At 44.4% G+C, this 8,865-nt stretch overlaps 1 pseudogene; it reads right to left on the bottom strand.

Annotated features, from left to right (window-relative positions):
* Positions 1 to 3,279: 3,279 nt before the first annotated feature.
* Positions 3,280 to 5,218, bottom strand: LOC149327152 (uncharacterized; annotated as a pseudogene).
* Between the last annotated feature and the right edge of the window lie 3,647 nt (positions 5,219 to 8,865).

The following is an 8,865-nucleotide window of genomic DNA, read 5'->3' as shown; positions in this document are numbered from 1 at the left end:
CAAGTTCATCATCGGTTTTCTTGACGATAACAATATCCTTTCTAACGTTCAACACGGGTTTAGGAAGGGCTATTATACTGTAACGCAACTAACATCGGTTGTTCATAGTTTCGCATCTGTACTTGATAAAACCGGCCAGGCTGATATTATTTTCATGGATTTTAGTAAAGCATTTGACCTCGTCTCCCATTTTAAATTAATTGACAAGCTTAAACAAGTTGGTCTTCCTAACTTTATAGTTAACTGGGTTTCAGCTTACTTATCTAACCGACAGCAGTTTGTTAGTATTGACGACCATTATTCAGACAGCCTGCCTGTCTCTTCTGGTGTTCCCCAAGGAAGTGTCCTCGGTCCCCTGTTATTTTTAATATATGTGAATGACATTGTAAAAGTAGTTACTCATCCCGTTCAAATCCGGCTGTTTGCAGATGACTGTGTTTTGTTTAATGTAATTACATGTCGTGAAGACCAACTATTACTCAATTTAAACCTAAACAATATTCTGGATTGGTGCAACCAGTGGGACATGAAACTTAACGCTCAGAAAACCGTATTTATGAGATTAACCAAGAAAAAAAACAGCCTTTTATACCCTTACGCTCTTCCATCATTTCCACTTTCGGAGGTAACTGAATATAAATATCTTGGCGTGACGATAACTAATAATCTAAGCTGGAACAAACACATAAGTAACGTATGCGCATCAGGGTTTCGTAAACTTTGTGTCCTCAAGCACAAACTGAAGAATGCTCCTGCGGACTTGAAATTTTTAGCCTATTCATCATTAATCAGACCCAAGTTAGATACGCCTGCATTGTCTGGGACCCATTTACTAAAACTAACATTCAAGCGCTTGAAATGATCCAGCGCAAGGCCATTCGATTCATCTTTTCAAAATACCGTTCAACCGACTCACCTACTGCCATAATGCGAGCAAACCGAATTCAAACATTGCAGGTAAGACGTAAAATACTCAGATTAAAATTTCTTTTCCTTCTCAAACATAACAAGTTGTCAATGTGCCCGGATCCCTGCGTCAAGCCATTTTCCGCTCTACGACCAACAAGACATCGCCACTCTGATTCACTAACTCCATTCACCGCCAGAACTAACCTATTTAAATACTCCTTCTTCCCCCGCACCGTAACTGAATGGAATGCTTTACCTTTAACAGCACTATGTGACATTGACTCCATTGAAGAAATAGAAGATTGACGCCATCTAACTTATTTGCTTTGTGTTTCGAATTTTCTTTCAGTGTTTTATTTTGTATATTCATTTTGCACTGTATTGCCCCTCCTGCTAGGGCCCAGAACGGCCTGCAGTATTCTGTAAATAAATAAATAATAAATAAATAAATAAGGAAAGGTTTAGTTTCTGCATGAAAAAAAATGGTTCAGAGGACTAAATTTTGTGCATGCAGTGCAATATCAGTGTATTAAAATACTTTCATTACTGCTAATTGACATGTTAGCTTGCATTTTGTGTGAAAGCAATGGTATGATGCAGTAGTAAAATCTAGTGGGGACATATATGGTTTAATTGCATGATTGCAAGCAAGTGCATGTGTAATATTTAACCTGTTTTTCTGAAAGTATAATATACTGAAAATGTCAAATTGTGCAATGCAGCCAAAGGTGGCCCTATGTATTATTTCGTTAGCGCAAAAGTATGCAAAAATTGAATAAAATCCCCTATAATACCAAGTAATGTAGTATTTCAAATTGGCCGCACAGGCAAAAGAACACCTAGAAGACATAACACGTCGCATAAGTTTTTTCTTTGGAAGTTGATTTCAGCGGGTGCGCACAGCTGCCACTTATTTCAGTGATTTGAAATTAGTGCCATTGTATTTTTCATCTAAGTATGTGCATGTTTGCTGTAATTTTAATTCCCTGACCTTATGTTTTTGTCTAGCTCTTCATGCCTACAGGGCCAGCCAGTACAGTGAGTACTTGAAGAGGGCAGTATTTAATTACCGGCTGAGTCGTGCGAGGAGGCTCATAGAAAACAGTTTTGGTATCCTAGCCAGTAGGTGGCGCATACTAAAGAGACCCTTTCGAGCGACAGAAGAAACCACTGAGAACATTGTAAGGGCATGTGTGGCGCTCCACAATTTTCTAATGAAAGACTCGGTGTCCTCAAGGACAACGTACAACCCTCCTGGATTTGTCGACCATGAAGACTGGGAGGGGAATGTCACAAATGGGGCATGGAGGAATGATATAGTGCCCTGCCTGGATGGACAGACCAGGGGTACCACTCTGCTCGGTAGTTATTTTGTCCAAGACCGCATGAAATCAATAATAGTTTGCATTTCTTCCTTCATTTACATTAAAGCAATTGAAGCTCATCAATAACAAACAGTGAAACCTTCAAAACAGTTGATTTAAATTGATCATTTACCGCAACATGACTTAAGATGTTGCTCATAAGAGTTTGCGTTAAGAACTGTAACGGTGCAAAAACACATGCTTAGTGCATGCTTGGGTACAGCTAGCGGCGAGGAGTAAAAGACGCCCATTAGAAGCTGTGACATCAGTTAGGCAGAATAAGCTGAAGGAAAAGGCTGAACATCTCGTGCATTTCTGTGTTACAGGACTGCATTGGAAGTTAGGGATAGGCTGGCATCCTACTTCATGAGTGACGGCCAGGTGCCATGGCAGGAAAGTGTCGTGACCCGTGCAGGACGGCAGGTGATTTCCGATAACAGGAAGCTGCTTGTCAGCGTGCACGAACGCTATCGTGTCAAAAGAAAGCCGAAACTGCTTGCTTTAAAAAAAAAACTCTTTTCAGACTGCTCGCAGTTTATATTTCGTTTAATTATACTGCTCCATTTCAGCTTCATACAGCAGCTTGTGGATCTTGAATGTCACCTCGCATCTTTTTTTTTTTCTTGTGGCAGCATCCTCAACTTAGCAGCGATCCAGTTTCCTGCCTCTTGACTGTCGTCTTTTGGGGCAGGCATTTCATTCTTTTTTTTTATTTCAAGCAGCGTGGCCGAGCAGCTCCCCAAAACATCTTTCACCGCTTCATCGAAGCTGTCGGACTGCCTTCTTTTTTCCTGCACATAAATATATCAGCACAATGTTTTCTTGCAATCACTGATTATCATTCAATTCCTGCTGGAAATGTGAACCATACCAGTACCGAGAGGAAGGTCCATTGGATGCTCGCCTTTTGGCAGACCTGCAGGAGAGGCCAAATGCAGGACAGGACTCAAAAAATGCACTGGAAAAGTATGTCTGCTTCCAGTAAAAGAAAGTGTGCACAGCTTTCTTACCCTGGATCTGGGGCAGCGGCTCCTGCTTGTGGAGTTGTTCAAAAAAATGTTTGTTGTTGTGCCATATCCCGACGCAAGAAAGTGAACACCAACTCACTCTGAAGAGCCAGCAGGACATGCCGCTGCTTCTGATGTACTGGGGAGCCTGTAGAAAAAATAAAAATTGTGCCATTTATGCCATGCAGAAAACATGTTGTCTACTTGCAGTGCTATGAAAACGAACAAGCCACATTACACTCATCTAGTACCCGAAAGCTTGGTTTCACACCTTGTTGCAGTTTTTGGGTGTGCAGTCATTAAATCTGACACTGAAAAGTTTGTGTTTGGTTTAATGGCGCATAGGCAACTCAGGCCATCATGCGCCAAACTCAAGACACAGAAATTTTTTTCTCGTACATTGCAATGCAGTGTTGAATGTATGATTCACTTGAAGCTACAGACCAGCGGCGAGTCATGACAGCAACTAAGCCAAGATCTGTATGCACATAAAACTACCATTTCTATGGGAGTGCAGCATAACAGTGCAAAATAGTGGCGACCCACTATTAAACGTGAAAGGCTGGTGGAAAGGGTGTATTGATAAGGAACCTGTGATGCACCACAGCTACGAAAATTGAAAATCCGCACCCACCTCAAATCATCTCCATCAGTGAAGTCGTTGGGGCTGTCAGTGCACCTGCATTATTAAAGGCATAGGATATTGCTACTATTGGTGGATGATGACACCACAATTAGTACAGCTTACATTTCTTGAAAAAGCACAGCAGCCGGGCTTGAGGCATAGCTGCACAGGTTAATGAAGTGGCAATGCTGTACACAAACTGTTTCACTGCTGTAATCGTTATGGAAAGCAAACAATGAGGTGCACACCTGGCCACCAGTCTTGGACTGGAAGGGCTGTTCGATGCCAGCGAAGATTGCTGAATGCAGCTGCACAAAAGCACAGATGCAATTGCTTTCAGCATAACAAGTTAAATCATTTGAAGCTTTATAAATTAAAGTTACACTTATGGAAACAAGACTTAGCGTACATGTCCTCTTCTGGGGGCACATTTGTTGAAGACCTGGAATGTAAAATGTGAGGTGTTTTGATGCAATCCCTGCAGATTTCTCGCCAGGAAATTAATGTCAAAATAATAACAATAGCAAAGCTACCAGCGCAGTAGAAGGGAAAATATATTGTTAAAAAACACAGAAGCTTGGGCAGTAAAAGCATGTAAAAAGATATTAAACACGAAGAAGGCGGCTTAAAAAAGAGTGGTAGGGCGGGTGACAGCAGTGAGTTATCAATGCCAGGCTGGAGTTCGCGCAGATGGCTGCGCTACTAAGTGGTGTCTTTTTTTACCTTTCGGCAGAATGTGGCGTGTTCCTCAGCATGGCATCCACGATGTCGAAAAGTGTCCACTTCGTGTGGACCTTTCCGGCCTCTCCTCCAGCGCCACTTTTCCGGGCCCCCTCCGACGCCGACACAATTTTAAGCCAACGATCTTTAACATTTTTAAATTTTTTGGCTGCTTGTGGTTCTGCAGAAATGTCACAGTTTATCACCAAGCAAGGTTGCAAAATAAACAGATGAGCAACTTGTTTGAGCGCTCAAGCGGCGCTGTACAGCGCCGCCTGATACGACATGCGAACCGCTCAGGCAAAATCACCAAGCCGAGATTCCACCACATTTGCTCCGCAGCTCACCGCTTGAGCACTCTAAACAAGTATGCTCACACCTGCACATTCCTCCCGACGTGAACATTCAGAGGAAGCTCAGATAAAGAATGAAAACAACTCACCAGTCAGATCGAATGGTCTACGGATGATCGCCCACCGGTTCATTTTGGCGTCCTTATCTTTGTATTCCGGGTGAGTTTTGTCATACAAAAAGGGGAATACACGAACAGTCTCCAGAAACTGCTCCATCATGCTCTCTCGGCTGACATTCATTTTTCAACGTGGCTGCTCAAAAACGCGGAGAAAGCTCTCTTTGTCGCGGCTGGCTCAGAGCGCTCGATCGTGGTCTAGCCGCCGCCGCTTGAAGTTAACTTCGGCAGTCGCCAAGAGGTGGCGCTGAGCCGGCCGTCTCTCATTGGTTCTACCCTCTCCGCGGCACGCGGCAAGCCAGGCAAGCCGCCGAAAATGGCTCCTCGACCCATCCTCTGCGCGGCACGCGAACCCGCCGCGGCGGCATGTTTCGCGGCAAGCGGCTTGCCGCCGGCGGCGTGCCGCGCGCGTTTTGCCGCCAGTGTGTCCGTACCCGGCTTGCCGCCGGCGGCGTGCCGCTTGCCGCTTAGCTGTCGTAACGGATGCTGTAGGAGGCGGCTCCGTAAAGAGGAGAAACGGCGGCAGGTCAACAAGAAATGATCTATCGTTTCGGGTTCTCCGCAGAACGGGCACAATGGGGAGACCGCCAGACCAGATCTATGAAGGTAGAAGTTTAAGTGAGGCACGCGACAACGTAGACGCGTGAAGGAAACTTCAAGCTTGCGTGATCGCCGTTCTTTACTGCGCCACGGGTAAAGGAGATGCTGAAATTCAGGAGAGGAGGTCAGAGATGATGCTGCGAATTCTTTCAAGAGCAGATACCTGCGGAACCTAGCCGCAGTAATATATGCGCTGGGTGGAAGCACAGATACGACCGGGCCTTGAAGAGATGCCTTCGCCAGGGTATCAGCAACCTCATTGAAATGGATCCCTCTGTGCGCAGGCACCCAGACCCACCGTAATGAACACACGTGGGGTGGAATCAAGCATTTGAGTAAGCGTAGTGCCTGATTTGTTGTAGGCGCTGTGAGAGAGGAACACAACGATAACGAATTCGTCATAATTATGACAGAAGACAAAGAGCTGTTTAATTTGCGCAACGCCAAGACTACTGCTAGAAATTCGGCCAAATAAATAGGGGTGTAATCGGGAAGGCGGAGTGAGAATGACCAGTCAAGGGAGATGGAGAAAATGCCAACATCAAGCTCATTTCAAGCTGTTACGATTTCCTCTGTTCATTTTCGTTTTATTTTTTCTCGAGTTGTATTCCTATTTGCTCAATATGTACACATAATTTTTACATAATACGCATGTAATGTGCCTAATGGTATTGTTTTGTGGATAATATATGTACACATTAGGTGATTCACCGTATTGCCTGACCCAACAAGCATGCTTTGCTCAGGTTGGACAGAAAAAAACTCATGTACTAAACGAAGAAGAATAAATCTTGACTTTATTTGCAGGTAAAGTATGCAAGGACCTTTTGGGCTAGCATTTGAAATGGTGACGTAATCGCCGATTGAAATGGAGACGGCCAACAAGCTTCTCTACAGCGCACAACTCCAAGTGGGGGCGCATCGTGACGTCATCGAAGGTACCAGGACATTTCCAACGCATAAACGCTTGATTTCAATGAAACAAACCAACGCCACTGAAAGCAAAGGCCTACGAGCGTTGTTTGGCAGCATCCAACTAAACACGGCGGGTTGTGGTTGGCGGCAGCGGAAATTTGAAATCTTACCCTCCGTGATGTCACACTCTGCACTCCTATGGCGCTCTGATGAGAAGCCTAAAATTTAATCGTCGATTGCGCCACTATTTTAAATGCTAGCGCAAAAACACTTGGTGTGTTTTTCCTGTAGCCCATATAGGTTTGAATCCTTGAATAGCGTGGCATTTTCAAAAAGGGGTGCAGTTGCCCTTAAACGAAGGCTACGAAGGCCAGGAATGCCGGCCGCCCTAGTGGCGCCACCTGTCATGTACAGAGCGAACTGTTTTCTGTAAAGTGCCTGCTCGGTGTAACTTTCGATCTGGACCCTAGAGGTGCGCAAGTAAGCTAAACTGGGCTAGTCGGAGCAATTGCATCTTCGAAATACATAGCGCGAAAAACAAGACACAGGCAAGGTGAAGACAGGACACGGGCGCTTTCTCACGACTGAATTTTTTATCAGGAAGGATATCAGAATATATACCATAGATATGGAAGCGGAGAAGAAAGAAGGAAAAACAAAATAACAACTCAAAAAAAGAACAAGACGAGGAGATAAAAGGCCGGTGATGGAAACAGGTACATAGCATAGCAACATAAAACACGTGCACTGTTACTTGACAACCGATTGGAGGTACACAATCTCACTCTTTGTTAAGGCGATGGATGCGTCACTATACACTTTTACGCCCCTTTCGCGATATAGAACGCTTCAATAATCTCTCTTGTACGTTGATAATACGCTTTGTCAAGTACTACAGTCTTATCGAAAAGGGGGCGACATTTACACCCTCTGCAATGCTTCGGTAAATTTTCAAGAGCTGTTGGCGTTAAAGAATTTCTGTGTTCGAACAGCCGGACATTTAGACAGCGCCCGGTCTGCCCTACATAATATTTTTCACATGAAAGAGGAATCTTGTAAATCACCTCTTTTCTACATTGCACAAACCTAGATTTGTGATTAACATGGCAACGATGATCACTTTGTAATCCCTCTGCTTTCGCTCTGACCACCGCATACAATCCAGATAACTTCACGGGAGCTGAGATTACTGTGCCCACCTCGTAGCGATTGGCAACATTTCGTAACCCATGTGATTGACTAAGTCCGGTTATCCGCTTTCGTTGATTAGCACTATTTGCGAAAAACTCCTGTTGTGGCTCAAGGGAAAGGATGCCAAGAGGGCTATGTTATTCGACGCGAAAAGAAACCTGTCGTTTTGCCCTATGTACATCGTTTTTCACATGGGTTACGAAATGTTGCCAATCGCTACGAGGTGGGCACAGTAATCTCAGCTCCCGTGAAGTTATCTGGATTGTGTGCGGTGGTCAGAGCGAAAGCAGAGGGATTACAAAGTGATCATCGTTGCCATGTTAATCACAAATCTAGGTTTGTGCCATGTAGAAAAGAGGTGATTTACAAGATTCCTCTTTCATGTGAAAAATATTATGTAGGGCAGACCGGGCGCTGTCTAAATGTCCGGCTGTTCGAACACAGAAATTCTTTAACGCCAACAGCTCTTGAAAAATTCAGGGGGCACTTTGACTCTCTAAAGTGGGTAGAGGCGGAAGCGTTTTCCACACCACCTTCGCTGTTTCTGTGGCACTGGTGGCGTCACATATAATTGAGTACTAATTACTAAGTGATGAGAAATCACTAATTATTGGTTAACGACTGATTAATGCCTGAATACTAATTAAGTGCTAATTAATTATGCTTAAGCTTCGCCTTTAGGAGTGGAACGCGACAGCGCGTTGTAGCGCTGCCAGGGGGTCCACGGAACGCCACCACCCGTTCGGCGCGATGTCTTGCCCTTTGAACGCAACGCTTTTTGAGGAAAGGAAATGGCGCAGTAATTCTCTGTCATCTCGGTGGACACCTGAACCGCACCGTACAGGAAGGGAGGAGGTGGGAGTGAAAGAAGATAGATAAAGAGGAGCCGTAATGAAGAAAATGAAAATTGTATTTGAGGAAAGGAAATTACGCAGTAACTGTCTCACATATCTTGGTGAATTCACCCGTCAAAATTCAGGGGGCACTTTTTTTACCTAAAGTGTGGTCACTGATGTGTGGTTAAGATGTTAAGCTTCGCCTCTAAGAGTGGAATGCGACAGCATC

Source organism: Amblyomma mixtum, chromosome 10 (assembly GCF_055824585.1).
Source record: "Amblyomma mixtum isolate Tamu chromosome 10, ASM5582458v1, whole genome shotgun sequence".
NCBI lineage: Eukaryota > Metazoa > Arthropoda > Arachnida > Ixodida > Ixodidae > Amblyomma > Amblyomma mixtum.
The sequence above is the reverse complement of the archived record's forward strand: the minus strand, read 5'-3'. Positions and strand labels throughout refer to the sequence as shown.